The sequence below is a fragment of the Mauremys mutica genome, chromosome 11, assembly GCF_020497125.1.
Source record: "Mauremys mutica isolate MM-2020 ecotype Southern chromosome 11, ASM2049712v1, whole genome shotgun sequence".
Taxonomy (NCBI): domain Eukaryota; kingdom Metazoa; phylum Chordata; order Testudines; family Geoemydidae; genus Mauremys; species Mauremys mutica.
Window position 1 is genome coordinate 12,916,966 of NC_059082.1, and position 17,895 is coordinate 12,934,860.

The following is a 17,895-nucleotide window of genomic DNA, read 5'->3' on the forward strand; positions in this document are numbered from 1 at the left end:
TAGAATGCAGTGTAGTAATCCAGGTCCACGTTCTTCATTGCTTTGTGAAGCAAGTATAGGAGGAGATTCCAAGGACTGTCTGATATTCAGTTTGCCAGTTGATTGAAAGCCCCTCCCCCCCCTTTGGGAGTGGGGGAGGAATTGGGGAAGAAAAGATATAAACGTTTAAAATTTAGCAGCTGAGATTGTGAATGGCAAAAACTAGAGCAAGGGGAAGATCACCGAGGCCACTTTGCAGGACTTCTCATTGTATCATCTCCAATTCTTATTATTCTCCTTGAATATGTTCGGTAATGCTGCACAATTGTTGCTGATTATTTTTTAAATCTGACATACTGTTGTGCGTATGTGTCTATAAACAACCTAACAATGCCACCTTCATAATCTGATTTGCTTCATAGTAGCCTAAATCTCTTAGTCTAATGACTAAAAAGTGCAAAAATCTTCAGTGAGCTACACATGTGGAATCTCTCAGCAGCCAATCATGAATGTGGCACCATAAAGAAAAGTAGATGAAAAGGATGAAAAGACCCAATAGGAATACACTTTTTTTTTTCAGTCTGGCTCTTATTTTTGGATGCTTAGGAGAGATTTAAAGCTTAAGCAGTCACTAATTTCTCCTAGAAAACTTTGCAGGATTTTCATTTGAGTCAGTTCTGCATCTGTGGCGTTATCACTGTCTGGTGGGTTTCTTCCCTTCTCTATTATTAATAAAGTCATCAGTGCAGCTAAGGGATCATAGGGAGAGTATTACCCTTCCTTAAAATGTTCTGATAATAGCCAGGTGGCTCAGCATGTGAAGTTGTAAATCAGTGCACAGAGAGGCAGGACAAAGTGTGGTTCTTGTCAGAAGATTGATGTAATTTCCAAGTTCATACTGACCCAGACCCAACTAACAGGAAAAAAAAAAGATGTTTTGTGAGCATTTTGCAATCCTTGATCTAAAATACGTAAGTGGTGAGGTCTGTGCTGTTTCCCAGTGAGATGCTTTCAGTAGTGCCTCTGAGATGGGGACTCTTCTAGGTATCTGTACTTGAGTACATGCTTAATTTTAAATATGTGAGTAATCCCATTCCTATTTAGCAAAGGATTTAAGTGTGGGTTTAAAGGTAGGCATGTGTTTAAATACTTTGCTGAATAAGGGCTTTAACTGTGGTCAGCGTAGAAGCTGAAGACATTCTCTTCCCCTCTCTCATCTCCAAATATAACAACAACAGTAACAAAAATGAGGATAAGTTACTTGACATTTTCATTTATTTTCATGGCTAGGTAGTTTTATTAAATTTAACCTATTTCTAGCAGGAAAGTTGCCTACTATGTAAATACACTCCCAGAATCACCACTTATACGCATGTACTGATGTAAGTACCTGGCTTCATATCAGCTCCAGGTTTGTGGCTGTTATATGTAAGTAGGTACTTCTTCTCTGACAGGCTGAAATATCTTTGCCTACGTGCTTGTCCTCAGCCGGATGTGAACTGATAACTTAGAGATGAAAGGTGCCATGTTCTCCTAAGCTTGCCTCTTATTGACCCTTCAACTAGGAGGAATGATGGTGGCAGAGTGAGATGCATAAATATTAAGCACGTGGACAGGAGTATGCAAAGCATCTCAATTACCAATAGTTAAGAGCGACCATAATTGGAAAAGAGTGGGGGTTGCTTTGAGACTCATGCCCTTCTTCAAAGCTCATGAAATGCTTCCTCCTTCTGATAAGAATATCAAATTTCTTTCCCTCCCAGCGTTGTCGTCTTTCACTAGATGACAACTGATTTTCTTTCCCTCTTCTAAAGTTTTCTCAGTAGATTTGATATTACAGGGACACTGTCCAGTTTTTAAAAAAACTAAAAAGTAATTGTCTCTTTGTATTAATATCACCTTATATTATTAAATGCAAAAGAATTTTTAAAATCTAATATGCTTTTAATGGTGTTGGAGTTATTCTGGATGAAACCATGCAGAGGCATTTGGTAGAGTTTACCATAATGTCAGACTGGCTGATGAGTTGAGTATTAAACTGAGCTGACTTAAATGTCCATATATTAAGTGGATATGCACCACAGTTAGGAGAGGATCAAAAGGTAAAAGTGGAGTTTTGGGATCAGCTGTTGTGCCTTACTGGAAACATATCACCTAATGAGAAGATAATTATCAAGCAGATCTAAGTACACATGTTATAACTGCAAAGACTGGGTATGAAACAGGCCATGAAAGGCACGGCATTGGAACCAGAAATTCCAAGGGGGAAATGGCTCTACAGACTTGTCTGGTGATTGCTAACACACACTTTCAGAAGAGGGAAAGTAACATTATAAGTATGCTAGTGACAGACACAAGTCCCAAATTGATTTCTGGTTGACAAGAAGAAGCAATAGCTCATGAATAATCATAGAATCATTAGGGTTGGAAGGGACCTCAAGAGATCATGTAATCCAACCCCCTGCTCAAAGCAGGACCAATCCCCAAATGGCCCCCTCAAGGATTGAACTCACAACCCTGAGTTTAGCAGGCCAATGCTCAAACCACTGAGCTATCCCTTTCTCCCCCCCCCCCAAATATAAACTTTGCAATGTTAGTTTGGCGGGGGGGGGGCGGAGGGGTTACCCACAGTTTTTCAGGGGAGTTTGGTCACCATAAGGTAATACCTGGCAAGTGCATTGTGAACCAGCACAGACTTATTATGGACTTCAGAATGCAGAGACCTCAGAAACATCTGAACTGTTGGGCACTGGAAAGGCCGAAGTGGTGGAAACTTAAAGATGGGAATGAAAAAAATCTTTGAACAAGCAGTAATGTATAGGCTTCCAGACTACACACAGGGATGTGTGGAAGATAACTGGTACAAACTAAAGTTAATATTGCTGGACATGGCACAAGGAGTCCTAGGAGTGATGGAATCAGTGCCGAAAAGGATAAGAAGGAACACTTTTTGTGATGGAATCATCAAAGTAAAGACTCCGTTGAAAAGAAAACGGTAACCTTTAAAAAAACAGCAGGCCAGTGGCTTGAACAGTGATAAGATGGTGTATATGAAGGCAAAAAAGGAAGTTAAAAGAAGTGTTACAACAGATAACATTTAGGCCTGTGATATCTGACTAGGATACGAGGGAGAAAAGACAATCTGCAAACTCATTAAGGCAAGAGAGAAAATGATGAGGGATGTGAACCAGTTTGTGTATATTAGGAATGAACATGGTATATTGCAAACAAATGGTGAATCAATCAGTAAAGTCTGGGGTGGTTATTTTGAAAGAGTGATGAAGGGAGGAACTAAGAACACATAAGCCAAACTTGGGCCTGAAAGATTACATGCAGGAGGAAGAGACTTGGGAGGCACATAGGAGAATGAAAAAGGAGGAATCTGGGTCAGAAGTAGTACTGGTGGATGGGCTTGACGTCATTGGGAAGGGAAGGTGTCGTGTATTTTACAAGTCTGTTGAATTATATTCGTAAGAAAGAGGAAAATGTCTAATGAAAGTAAAAGCTTCATGGTGCCCATTTTTAAAGACAAAGGAGATATTACACTGTATGCTAATTATTACTCCAGCTGACATCACATGCTTTGAAAGTATAGGAGAAGATTATTGAAAAGTATTTGCATGGAACAGTTGAAATGTGGAAGGGTCAATATGGACTTAGGCCAGGAAGAAGTAAAATTTGATGCCATATTTGCTCTATAAATCCTCACGAAGTTCAGCAAAAAGAAATGGTAACTGGGCATAGTCTTTGTGGACTTGGAGAAGGGGTGTGATCATGTACCAAGATAATTAGAGTTTGTGATGGACAGGTGTGCTAGAAGGAGATATTCATTTTATCTGGGTTAGGTGTGGTGGCGCGACTACCGTAGTCAAAACCAAATGGGGCTATGCAGAGAATTTCTAGTAAATGTTGTCCTACACCAGGAGTCAGCGGTTTTTGTTTACAGTTGTCTTAGATGTGCTAAGTGAGAGTGTACAAAGGGAAGCACCTTGGAAATCCTGTTTGTTGATGGCTTAGTGGCATGCACAAAACATTGTGAGACCCTGCAGACCAATTTTGAACATTGGCAGCACAGTTTTGAGTAGGTAGCACTTAGAGTGAATGTTAATAAGATTGAGGCTATGCTGACTGCGGGAGGAGGACCCACCCCCAAAAGATATTACAGGCAGAGAGCTTAGAAGAGTGAAAAAATTTAAATACCTAGGATTAGTGGTTGTTGACAGTGGTGTCCTCCTGAGTGATGCTCGGCATTGTACCAAAGCTACGTGGTGCAAATTGTAGGAGCTGACCCCAGTTCTCCTTTATAAAAATATTGCAATAAAGTTAAAGGCTAGAGTGCATAAACTGTAATTTGGCCCCTCCTAACATATGGGACAGAGACTTGGCCAGCCACAGGAAAAGAAATCAGTATGCTCCCCACTATGGAGATGAAGCTGTTGGGATGGTCAAATGGTTGAACAAAAAGAAATGAGATTGTGAGGAGCCTAATGCAGGTTGCCCCAATTGAAGGCTACGTTGGTAAGGACATGTCTAGTGGAGACCTGGGAGTTATATTGGTAGGATGTCCGTTGCATTGATTGTGGATAGAAGACATTTGGGGGAAGACCAAAGACTCTGTACGTCAGCTGGATATTACTGGACCTTAGAGAGACCAATTTGCATGACAGCCAAGTGTACTATCATGAGTTTTGGAAGAGGGCTATAAAAGACCCCAAATAGAGACATGGCAAGAAAGAATAAGAATATACTTTTAACCCTTTTGCTCTTTGTTTCCTATTTTGCACTTTACTTAGCTTGGGCAGACTGATCAGTCTAACTTTTAGTCATAGTTTTTCTTCCCAGCCAGTGAAACTTTCCTGGTCTTGTGCCCTAATATAATGCTGGAGTATTTGTGTTTGCAACAGTACAGAGTATTTTGGTTTTTTTTTAAAGTTGCAATTTAAAAAAGTGGAGTCATGGAAACATTTATATATGATCAGAGGTTTAAAGAAACAAACCAAAAAATCATCATCATTATCATAATTTGGGCTTGAGTCTCCTCTATCTCATATCTTTTATCTGAAGCAGAGCTCTGTGTGACTCAAAAGCTTCTCTCTCACCAGCAGAAATTGGCCCAATAAAAGATATGACCTCACCCGCCTTGTCTCTCTTGTATCTTTAGCTGTCATTTACACCTGTGAAAAGTGAGTGCAGAGTGGTGATATAACACTGCTAAATCAGGATAGTGGCATTTTGCACTCAGTTTGCTCAGGTGTATATGATGACATAAAGTGCAAAACAGTGGAGAATATGTTGAAAGACTTTTACAAACTGAATTTTCAGCTTAATTTGACTTGGAAATGCTCCTTTAATAGATTTGTGAGTGTTTAGGTGCTTATTTCTATAGTAGCAGTATTGATGGTGCCCTCAAAGCTCCGTAATTGTAGGTGATGGCTGGCTTTTTTGCCATTGTGACACATAAAATGTAGAGGTTACACAGACAGTGGTTAATTGGGGTATTAATTTCATTGTTATCTAGAAGAAAGAGAATGATTCATTAATTAGTCAGATAGCTTGAATCCACAGAATGTTCAGCATCAGAAAGTAACACTTTTAAATATTTTTAAAATATATTTTTATTAAATATACTGTTTGCAAGAGGCGCCAGGTTGTCATATGTCTGGCATATGACATCTCCTTTGTCACAGCCCTAACCTAGTGGGGGTGTGGTCTCTATGGCTCATTCATTCTTTAGTATTTCTGCTGCGCAGGCTAACAAGAGGGCTAATTATAGGAAGTTATTTTTGTGAGGTGTGTAGCTGTCTGCTAGAAACTTGATGCAGAGTACTAGCTTATTCCACACGGGTCACTGAAGGTCTTTAATCTGGGAACATCTTTTTGTCCCTACTAGACTGGGCAGATTCAGAGTAACCATTTTAAAGCATTCACACTGAGGGAGGCATCAGGATTGTAAGAAAAATGGGAAGAGGGGGGGAAATGATGTCCTTTTCATGTTCCCTCCTGTTTGCACTCAAACCTTCCCTCTCCCCAAACTTCCAGTCTACTTCTTCCCCTGAACCCCTATGTTAGCAACTAACATAGCACCTCAGCTTCTCAGCATTTCTTCCAGTTAATGGATAAACATTACGTCAAACCCAATTATGGCTCAGAAACTATCCTGTTAAAATGTAATACCCAACAGACGAAACCTGGTGCCCTGTCGAGTAGCTCATATTCCCTGGTGTCCTATTGGATCGATATATCCCCTTGAATGCTCACTCTCACTCAGCTGTTTAATAGCTTTGATTGCCACCCTCTCTTTCGGTTTTTATATTGTACTAGAATTTATACAGGCTATGATAGTGCTTTCCATGTCGTTTGATTTATTGTGCAAAACTTCCTTATTTTAAGCTGGTAACACTGTTACCTATTTCCCTCTGAATATTTATCTGTTATAGAGTTAAGATTTTTTGAGGTTGTGTGTATGGAATAACTTAGCAATAGTCATTCCAGTGTACCATCAAAGTTTTTCTGCACAGGATTCCATTTAGTCCAGCAAAAGGCTACCTTATAGATGGAAAACAAGTTTGTTCTTAACCAGTATACAAGAACAGTTCTTTTTCAAGTGCTTGCTCAAGTCCATTGTATATTAGGTGTGTGAGCTTGCCCATGCACCAGTGCTGGAAGTTTTTCCCTCAGCAGTATCCATAGGGGACCAGCTCTGGTGCCCCCTGGAGAGGTGCACATGTGCCACGGTATAAGGGGCGCCGCCGGCTCCCCCCACCCTCAGTTCGTTCTTGCCGCCAGTGACGGTGCTGGAACATCTGCTGCTTCGGCTAGCATTGTCTCGTTCTCTGTTTGTAGAACTTGTTGTATAGTTGTAGATCTAGTTGTTGTTACAGTTAGTTACCCTTAGTAGTTCTTGAAGTTCTCATAGTCCCAAACAGGACTCAGCTGGGGGACGGGGAATGCCCCAGTCCCCAGACTTTAAGCTCTGCGATCGCTGCAAATGGCCTATGCCCATCAGCGATCCACATAACTGCTGCCTAAGGTGCTTAGGTGAGGGACACATAAGTGACAAGTGTTGTATCTGCAAGTCCTTCAAACCTAAGATGAAGAAGTAGCGTGATATCCCTTTAAAAGCACTCCTAATGGAGTTGATACACACTCCAGCACCAGAACAACGATCCGACTCCGCACCGAGCACCGTGGCCTCCATGCGTAGTGTTTCGCCAGGGCCGTCCACAAGCCGGCACTGGTCTCCCTCCACAGCTTCAGTCAAGAAGCCAAAAAAGACTGAGAGGAAGATCTCCTATCTCCCGCAAGGGAAAGGAGAGGGCTGGGGGCGAGCAAGAGAAAGAATAAGATCCTTCTATATCAGATAGAAGGGAGGGAGGCAGGGATAGCCCAGTGGTTTGAGTATTGACCTGCTAAACCCAGGGTTGTGAGTTCAGTCCTTGAGGGGGTCACTTAGGGATCTGGGGCAAAATCAGTACTTGGTCCTGCTAGTGAAGGCAGGGGGCTGGACTCAATGACCTTTCAAGGTCCCTTCCAGTTCTAGGAGATAGGATATCTCCATTAATTTAAAATTTATTTAAGATATAGTTGAAGGGGTGGCTTATAGGCAAAATGCAGCCTTCCATAGAGTTCTAACATAGCCTGTAGTCATGTGCATGTTCATTATGTAGGTGTGTCCTGCAGAGACAACATGTCCCATTATGCAACGCTCATCTTGACCAGAGAAACCTTTGTTTGGATACAGGTAGAACATTGCATGCTGGGGCAGTTTCCATTGGCCACACCTGTGTATTAAAGATGAGGATGGGTTAATCTGCTCCATTTTATCCTAAATACTTGCAGCTCCCAGACTTACCCTAAGTTTCCAATGAAATCATCAGCTATGCAAAATTCGGCCATCCCTTTTCGTCACTAATTACCTTTAATAGGCTATTTTGGTTCCTTCAGTAATGTTGAGTGCTACAGTATTGGATCTCTAGAGGTGAATGGCATGAGGTACCAATCTTTTTGAATTCAAGATAGTTGGTGTGAATATAAAACAAAAGGCAGAATTAATTTAATAACAGGCAATTATGTTTTTATAGTATGTGAGCTGATTTGCCTGCAAGTATATATAGTATCAGTGTTGCTGTTTTGGTTTCTTATTTTACAGCCTGCATAGAGGCCTGAAAAAATGCTTGGTTTAAGAGTGTAGTCCCTTTGTGGGAAGAAGTATGAATTACACTGAGAATATTTTTCATACTATCTGAGGATATAAAAATCTGTGAACGTTTATTAAAGAAGGGATGCAAATTAAACCACCTTTCTGACAGGAATTTTATATTGTCTGGTATTTATCAGTGGTCTGAACATTTCCCAAATTACAGTGTAAGGCATTTTGAAATCATTTGTTGAACATTTCACCTTTTACTGGGGAGCGCTGGTTACACAATCCAGAATTATTAGTGTCCTAATCTTCTACCCTGCTTCTGTTCACTTCCATATGCAGTATGGTAAGGAATTAGTCACTATTACACAAGTAAAATTTTAACTCTTTGTTGCCACCTCAGAAAGCATTCAAATTAGCGAGTGGCCCATAATATATTTGTTGCTGTTTTCCTGCCTATTTCTGGAGGCACCTAAAATGTGAAAATCTCTCTCATACACAAACTCTCACATACACACATCCACACAGTCAGGTGTGGTAGTTGGTGAAAAGTTAATCACCTGAGCGTGTTGCTGTAGATCCCTTAACCCAAACAATTTATTTGAAAATGTCACTGGTGAGTATTAAAGTTGTGTTTTATTGTAGTTCTGAGAGGCTATATTTCCAGATTACTTTGCATTGCCTCTGCACAATGGTAGTGAATACTATTTCAGCTAGGAGGTCATTGTATCCTCTCAGCCGTGATAGTATTTTCACGAATGGTTCTTACCATTAAAAGTTATTTACCCAGGACAACCACATAATAGAATTCCCTTCTAGGACTAGGGAAATACTCTGGGATCTGACATACCATTGTGGTAACTTTGGGGAAATGTTGACTTTTTAATGGTGACCCGGTCATCGGTGTCATTAAATTTCAATAGTGAAGGATCTAACTGTGAGCTTTATTGAAGCTGTTTGCGCTGTTCTGTCACAGAGCACTCACTAAAATCTGAATAGATTGTCTAGTGCAGGAGTGGGCAAATGTTTTGGCCTGAGGGCCACATTGGGGTTCCGAAACGGTATGGAGGGCCAGGTAGGGAAGGCTGTGCCTCCCCAAACAGCCTGGCCCCCACCCCCTATCCGCCCCTCCCACTTCCTGCCCCAATTGCCCCCCTCAGAACTCCCAGAGCTTCTTGTCCCCTGACCACCCCCTCCCGAGACTCCCCGCCCCAACTGCCTCCCCAGACCCCACCTCCATCCAACCCTCCCTGCTCCCTGTCCCCTCACTGCCCCAACCCCTATCCACACACACCCACCCTGACAGGACTCCATATGATTTTCAAACCTTTGCAAATCAATATCTGAAACTTTGCACTTAGGACCGCAGAGTCCAATTGCAAATGCATCTCTCTGTTTTTGAAGCACATTTTGTTTTCCCCTTCTCATTCTTCTTCCCTCTTCTTAAAAATATCTCATCAGTAGTTGCAGGAAGTTCTAAGACTTGCTGTAGAGCTGCAGATTTCTATCTCTTTCCGTTGCAAGATAGTGACGCAGAGCCATCGTATTTGCTCTGCTGCATTAAATCTGTTTTGTTTCTTAAGTGCCATTCACCAGAGAAGAGCAAATGATCTACTTGGACAGCCTTTGGACATGAAAATATATTGTGCTGTTTTACATTTCAAATGTACTAACTGCACTAGGGTGTGACCAGTCAAATTAGTTTCTTGGATTCAGTACGTCATGGTCATGGCCTGAATTACTTTGGTGGTAGCAATGATTTGGGTTAATTGCTTTGGCTGTCACTCCTTTTTGGGCTTGCATCCTAATCTGAGATGTTTCTGTAGCTGCAGGATGGCCTGGTAAATATTTTTCCTGCTTGGATGCAAACACTGTTCATCCCTAAAGAAACAAATTTCTTCCCTCCAGGAATATTTTTTTTTCTGATTAGGATTTTAGAACAACTAAAACAGGGACTGAGAGCAGAGAATTCATCCCAGTTTTTATCCTGGAACTTTATTCAGTGCTGTGTGGATACTCTCACAGCGTAGATCTGATCAACAGGGATCCTAGTTTTCCATGATAAACCCCCCAAAAATTTTCTGATTAAAAAACCATAAAAATCCGTGCTTTACTGTGATTAAAATGAAACTCTGAGCTTTAGTTTCCGTAGCTACCATATTCAGTTGAACACATTCTTTTACTGATCTACTTACAATTTTTAAACAGGTTCAAAGCCTACCAGTGCCATCACTCATTATAATAAAATAAAATAAATTGCCATTTGTATCTACAGCCTTGCTCCTACAGTACTGAACAGCACATTACCATCAACATGAAATTTGTCCTTGCCAAACTCAGTGACACAGTCTTTAGGAGTGATTTATAAGGTTTTTGGTATCTTTCCATAACTTTAATTACTCATATCTGGAGGCTGAAGTAAAATTTGAGATGCATTAAAACACTAACCCCTGTACACCTTTGAATAAATTTTATTTAAATTTATAAATTTAGGCAGTCTGACTTGCTGGGGAACTCAGAGTCTGGAAAAACCCCAGTCAGCAGAGAGTGAGATGCAGGTCTCTGCTCAAGAGAGGGACAGCTGGGGAGCTGGAAGCCTAAGAATGGGTGCCTTTGCTGGACTACACAGGGGAAATACAAGTGCAGTTGCCCTGAGCTGTGGCAATACCTTCCTCTGGGAGGAGTCCCATTCGCTGAAGACTCATCACGGTCCTCAGTGGGACAACTCGTGGAGTAAGGGTGGTAGATGCAGGCCATCTGGTATATCTTTGTTTCATTTGGGCATGGTACAGATGACTGTTATTGCATACTGAGCTAATAGTCCCCTGCGACTGCCTGGATGTGAGATGTAATTTCCTACTTAACAAGGTTTATGCACCATTATGGAAATATTCAGTTTAACCCTCAGCATGAAATTTGTATATGAAAGAGATTTTTTTCTTTGTATGTGGAAATAATTATTTGCATAAATCTGGCATACTTCTGTGAAGGTGGTGAATTTCATTAGAGGCAAACAGATAGGCATAGTTACTCTGTAATTCATTTCTGAATTTTGATGTTTGTGAAGTCATTCATAATGCTGAATTCTGCAGATTGCTTTGTGGATGCCTGTTTGAAGATGCTCGCAAATATACTTGAAGCTGATGGGAAATTGACAAAGGCTGCTGTGCTTAGTTCTCTTTAATCTCGCTGATGTTGCTCTCATGAATTGGAGAATGGGCTTTTCACCATGACTGCTTCATTGTGTTCCGAAAGCTGCTCTAAGTACAGTGATTTCTCATATATGACAGCTGAAAAGAAAAGTAGCTCAGACAGAAATGTCTGTGTTTCCTTGATAAAGAAGGGCCATTTGTCCAGTTAACTGAGCTATTAAAAGCATAAAATAACTTGGATTGCAGGGGTTTGATGGTTGGTTTTACAGAAGTTGAAACAGCCATTTGTAATAGAAAACTGTACATTACCTTCTCTTTCTTTATTGAAATATTGATTCTGATTCTGAATAAATCAGGAGCAATTCCATTGAAGTCAATTGAGTTACACTGTGGAAAAAGAGAGGAAAATCAGGTCCATTTAGACTGGGCTTGATTTGGATGAATCATGGATTAATTTGAAGTGAGTCATAGAAATTAGAAAAAATCTGTTAGGGCGGCTAGTCCATCAGCCACTGTCAGTACAGGATTGTTCTTTGCAATATATATAGTGTATAAAACTGTCTCAGGGTAGCTCCACCCGACCGTGCCCACTATCTGCTGCCAGTGTTGATAGAGAAACCTTAAATCTGAGCGAATAAATGAAGACTCGCACACCACTTCTGAAAGGTTGCCGACCCCTGCTCTAAGTGATGTTTAGAGTCTCTTGTCATCATGCTACCTAGGTATTTGAAGTGCTCACCACACTCCAATGCCTCTTCAGATTTGGATAGAAATATCTCAATTTTCCAGCAGATTTAGATGTTACCATTGTCTTTGTCTTTTCGTGTGATGTCTTTAGACTTAACATATCTATTTCCACCACTATTCTTTCCAGCAATTTGTGCTCCTCTTCTTGCAACAGTCCTATCTGATTAACATCATTGGTGAAACACAGATGACTAATTTTTGTCCACTGACAGGTATGCCCTCCTGTAGGCTTTCATTAGTGGATCTTTTAAAAATTTCCTCAATGTAACAGTTTAAGAGGGTTGGTGGTAGCATGCAGCCCTGTCTGACATCTATCCTCATGTCAAACCAGCTGCGTTACTCATGCACACTGAAGCCATCTTGTTTCCATAGAGATTTGTTATGAGCCTTATTACATTTTCCCCGGCTCCGACCAGCCACAGGATTGCCCAAAGAGGTTTGTGCCATATGCTATCAAATGCCTTAGCATAATCCACAAAGGCATGGGCCACTCTCCCATCATTCTCCAGCACTTTCTGACATAGCAAATGCAGATTGAATATTTGCTCCACTGATGTAAGAGCCCAAGGCTGTGTCTATGCCACACACCTTACAATGGCATGGCTGTGCCACTGCAGCCACGCCATTGTAAGATGCGCAATGTAGCTGCTCTCTGTTGCCGAGAGAGAGCTCTCCGAGCAACAAAATAAAACCACCTCCAGTGAGGGGCGGTAGCTTCATCACCAGGAGCGCATCTCCCACCAACAAAGCACTGTCCACACCGGTGCTTTTCGGCGTCAAAACTTTTGTCATTCAGGGGTGTGGTTTTTTTCACACCCCTAAGTGACAAAAGTTACCGTATAACTGGGCCAGCAACCTTTCAGAAGTGGTGTGCCGAGTCTTCATTTATTCACTCTAATTTAAGGTGTTTTGCATGCCAGTAATACATTTTAACGTTTTCAGAAGGTCTCTTTCTGTAAGTGTATAATATATAACTAAACTATTGTTGTATGTAAAGTAAATAAGGTTTTTAAATGTTTAAGAAGCTTCATTTAAAATTAAATTAAAATGCAGAGCCCTCTGGACCAGTGGCCAGGGCCTGGGCAGTGTGAGTGCCACTGAAAATCAGCTTGTGTGCCGCCTTTGGCACACGTGCCATAGGTTGCCTACCCCGAGTTATAATGACAAAAGTGCAGTGTAGACGTAGCCCAAATCTCATTTTAAAAAAGAGATTTCAGCACCTTGGAACCAAAATCTCATTGACAGTTCATGGAATTTAGGCTCCTCAAATGATTTTTGAAAATTGGATTTAGGCTCCTAAATCTGTTAGACATTGGAATGCTGAGCACAGTAATGCCTAAATACCTTTAAAAATCTGGGTTCTGATTCCTAACTGATCAGCCTCAGCTGGAAGGTTGCTGATCTATCACACCTGTGCTGGGCCCAACTCCCCTTAAAGGGCCAATCACACTGTGATACAGCACAGCACATCGGTATGATTTATACTTTTAGATTCAAATTCAATCTTTATCACAGGCATCACTCTCAAATGCAAACTTCTGCTAGGCCTGAATTTGGCTTGTAACCTTAATGGAAATTCTACTTGACTCTTTTCTTTCAGTTCCGGTTCTTAAACTGTGCCATTTACTGTGGTATCTGAGTTCATGTTAACAGTTAGAATCATAACAATTTTCCTAACAATTAGGGACAGGAAAAGTTCCATATGGATGTGCCTCTGTTCTTCTGTCAGTGTAGTCATGCTCTGAAGTTTGTAGTGAAGGTGGCAGTATTTTGACTATTACTGTATTCATTTTATGTAAATAAGAATGTAATTTACTTATAGCTTTAAAGCTCTGTGCTAGTGGACACAGCGGCATGGTTTTCTTTTTCTTTTTCCCCACAGGACTGACCCTTTTTAAAGATTTTGTTACTGTAAACTGACAAAATGGGAAGCTCTATAATGAAATCAATAATCCTATTGTAGAGGGACTTGATACCTCAGGATATTGGTGACCTAACTGTTATGTAAGAATGGTCATATAAGATCTTCCCCTTTAGGCCAGCCGTTCAAATCAAGTCCAGTTCAGTAATGATTGAAAATTGCTACCACATGATGGCTGCTTGCACTCTGTGAAGTGAGTTGATTGTCTCAGTCTGATCCCCAGAGGAATGTTTCTGTCATAAAAGTTGTTATGCTGTTTGCCTATTGCCCTACAGTCCTTATTCCACAGATTAGGAGACAGATCCCACTCTAGGGCTGTCAACCTGGCCACCGTGGTCTGCATTAAATTCACTTTAGAAAGCAATCACTTTGCCTGTCGTCACTACTTGCTATAACCTTCTGACAGCTTGGAAACTCCAGGTCGATAAGACTCGGCAGGACTTTTTGGGATGTAGCTTGTCATTGACTCTAACTCTCAACTCCAGTTCATTTCCCTTTGCCAAGATTGGGGAGCGTATGTGTTTCTTGGCCTGACCACCTCGCCTGCAGAGTAAACCACCTTGTAGTCTCTTTTGCTTGGGCCATTGACTAGATGAGTATCCAACCAAGGCATGTGTGTCACTGCATCACAGCATTTCAGTCTCGTTTATGTGTTAACCTGGTTTTGTTTTATTTCAGAGAGGAAGCTGGTGAACCAGACTCTTGGAGCACTTTGTCTCATATAGTGCACTCGGGGGACTACTGTGTGAAATACCACCGTGGGCTGAATGTTTATACGCTAACGGCTGAAGCCAAGGAAGGAGCAAAGGCCAGCATGGAGCATGACATAGAGCAACTCCAAAAATTCATAGCAAGCCACCAGCACATGGTGAGAAAGGGACAGGGCAATACACTGAGTGTAAATGTACCTGGGCTGCCTGCTGCTGTTATCTTGAGCTTCCAGGTATCTTGTAAGAAACTGCATCTAGGCAGTGCTCACATAGGGATTTACAAATGACACTAGACCATCACATCTCGAAGAACCACAGTTACAGTAAGAAACTGTTTCTTAACTTAGATATGCCATATATACTCTTTCATTAGCCCGTTCGTTTATAAGCCAGCCCCCCAAGATGGTTAGGTAAAAATAGCAAAAAGTATATGACCCTTTCATAAGCCAACTCTATATTTCAGGGGTTGGCAAACTTTGGCTCCTGGCCCGTTAGGGTAAGCTGCTAGCGGGCCTGGACGCTTTGTTTACCTGGTGCGTCTGCAGGCATGGAGCCCCTCAGCTCCGAGTCTCCGCGGTTTGCCGTTCCCAGCCAGTGGGAGCTGCGGGACGTGGTGCGCCACTTCCCACAGCACCCATTGGCTGGGAATGGCAAACCGTGGATACTGGGAGCTGCGGGGCTCCGTGCCTGCAGACGCTTCAGGTAAACAAAATGATAATGTATTAGATATTTAATTCAATGATTCCATAAAGTTTAAAATCATCAAATGTTGGTGTAGGCCCATTTATAAGCCGACCCCCGCTCTTTGATGCATCACTTTTTACCAAAAATATTCAGCTGATGAACGAGTATATATGGTAATTAACTAATGCCCAGGGGTATCTTACCTGGGAACTGTCTGCTTTCCTCTTATTTGGGAGTGGGGCTCTACTAAAGGCATTGTTAGGATGAAGGGAAGTTTTCTGCCATCTGGGAGGTGGAGCTCGGTCAGGACTCTCTAGTGAGAAGCAAATCCTGCCCTGCACCTCCTTCCTCATGTACTCTGCCTTTCTCTGCTTCCAGATCCTGACTCGTCCCTGCATGGAGAAGGCGAGTTGCAGCCTGAGGGCAAAAGAAAATTGCTTGGAGCACAGGGTAGTTCCCTGCAGGGTGGTTGGGTCAGTGGGCGGGGAGTGTGAGGTGGGTTCTGGTACTGGCTGGGGTTAATAGAGGGCTAGGGAGATGGGAATGTTTTTGTTTGGGAGAAGACAATAATAGATCTGCCAGGAAGCAGCACTCCGGTTGAGGGGAAAGGCCAGAGGAGAGGTAGTGGGAGCATTGTACACTCTTCTTTAGTACCTCCGTGCAGGATTCTGAGGGTGAGTCCACTCCTGTTAAATGTTGTAGGAGTTCATGGTGGGGTTTTCAGAAGCACTTGGCATTGGCCTGATACTGCGCCCATTGAAGTCACTGGGAGCTTGATCATAGGATCTGCAATTAGGTCAAGGCTGAGGTCTTCGGAAAATTCCACTCTCAGAGGTGCCAGGGAGACCCTCTTCAGACGGTGAAATGCAAAATGGTGGTCAGGATTTTACAGCTGCTGCAGAGCCGTACAGTTTTCCTTGTGTGTCCAACCATTCCTTTCAGATGTCTGTATGTTTTTGTTTAATTCTACCATCCTAGGCCTGTCCTACACTAGGAATTTACTTTGGGATAGCTACGTCTCACAGGGATATATCAAACTCCTGAGAGAGGTACTGTAGCTATACCAACCTAATCCCTGGTGTAGACCAGCAATAGGTTGATGGAAGAATTCTTCTGTTGACCTCTCTACCACCTCTCAGGGCAGTGGATTACCTATGCCAATGAGCGAAGCCCTGCTGTTGGCATAGGTAGTGTCTACATGAAGAGTTACAGCCCGCAGAGTTGTTATATTTAAATATTACTACTCCTTTTTCATTAAGAGATAAAAAGGAGGAGGTCGGAGGAGTATTTTTCATTTTTACTAGTTGAAGTTTTAGCACACTGATCATTCTGAACAGTCCTCACTGTCGTCTGAATACAGAATGGTAGCAACTCTGGGTTTCAGCTGGTGGTATTGGTGATACTGGTACTGGTGATGCAAGTGGCAAACCAAAGCAAGTGTTGGAATCACCTCACTTTGCCTCCCCTTACCACCAGATGACAGTAAAATATGTCTAACGTACCAAGCATGTTTCTTTTTGATGGTGCAGATGCCTGACGGGTTCATTTTGTCTGACAATGAAATCAGAAAAGCTATGTTTAGATTTTTTTTCCAGACCTGTTTCACTTCAAATCTAATCTGATTTGAATTTGGAAAGCAGCCCTGCAATTACTTCATTTAGGCTCAGCTGAAAGCCAGTTGGCTTTCTCTGGAGAAGGCTCTATTTTTCAGTCTATCAGCAGAGTGACTTCACTGCGAGGATGTGAAGGCTCCCACTCCCCCTCTCTTTCAAAACCTTGCTTGTTCCACAACAAATGTCAGTTTTGTTTGTGTTTTTCTGTATTGGCTGGAAACCAGTAGAGCATTCCCTGTGCTCTGCTGCAGGGTGGGAAGCCACCAGACAGCTGACACTCCATTTGAACTTGTTCAGTTGCGCACCCACACAAATGGATCTATCATGTGTTCTTTCTTCATGTAGAGCAGTATTTCCAGCCAATGCCCACTCCTTCTCAGTCATGTATGTGCATTCTAACCCACCATGGAGCTTGGACAGCATCGCAAGTTTAGAACTGCATGGTCTGTCATTGTAGTGGCACGGGAGCACCCCTATAGTTAAGGTTGCATCATGACATCTGTTTAAAGGTTAACGCTTCTAAGTCCTCTAAAACTGATATGCTTAGTCAATTTTTTTTTTAATTTGGTGTGCCTCAGGTGGGTGCTTGGTGGGATTAAAGACCCAAATTTGGAGTCATATGAGCACAGGGTTCTGGAGATACAAGCCCCCCTCTCCCCACAAATAGCCATTTAAGAAAAGTTTCTAGGTGGGTTTCTTTGCCCAGAGCTAGGGATTAAACTATTGATGTGATGCAGGTCAAAATGGTCTCAATCTGTTGAGTTTTATCCAGAGTAGTGCATGGCATCCACAAAATCTTTGAGACCCCCAAATTGAGAATGGTATTTAAGTAAATGTACATATTTACACTCTGCATGCACCGATATAGAAAAATGGCTAAAATGGCTTCCATTCCCACCATTTTATATGTTTCAAAGCTTGACTCTTGTAAGTGTTCTAAAATCCA

At 41.9% G+C, this 17,895-nt stretch overlaps 1 long non-coding RNA gene across 1 annotated transcript; it reads right to left on the reverse strand.

Annotated features, from left to right (window-relative positions):
- Positions 1-10,908: 10,908 nt before the first annotated feature.
- Positions 10,909-13,314, reverse strand: LOC123343690. Its single transcript, XR_006572321.1, has 3 exons — positions 13,242-13,314; positions 11,584-11,661; positions 10,909-11,412 (listed from the first exon to the last, which is right to left on the reverse strand). It is a non-coding gene; the product is annotated as an uncharacterized LOC123343690 (long non-coding RNA).
- Positions 13,315-17,895: the final 4,581 nt, after the last annotated feature.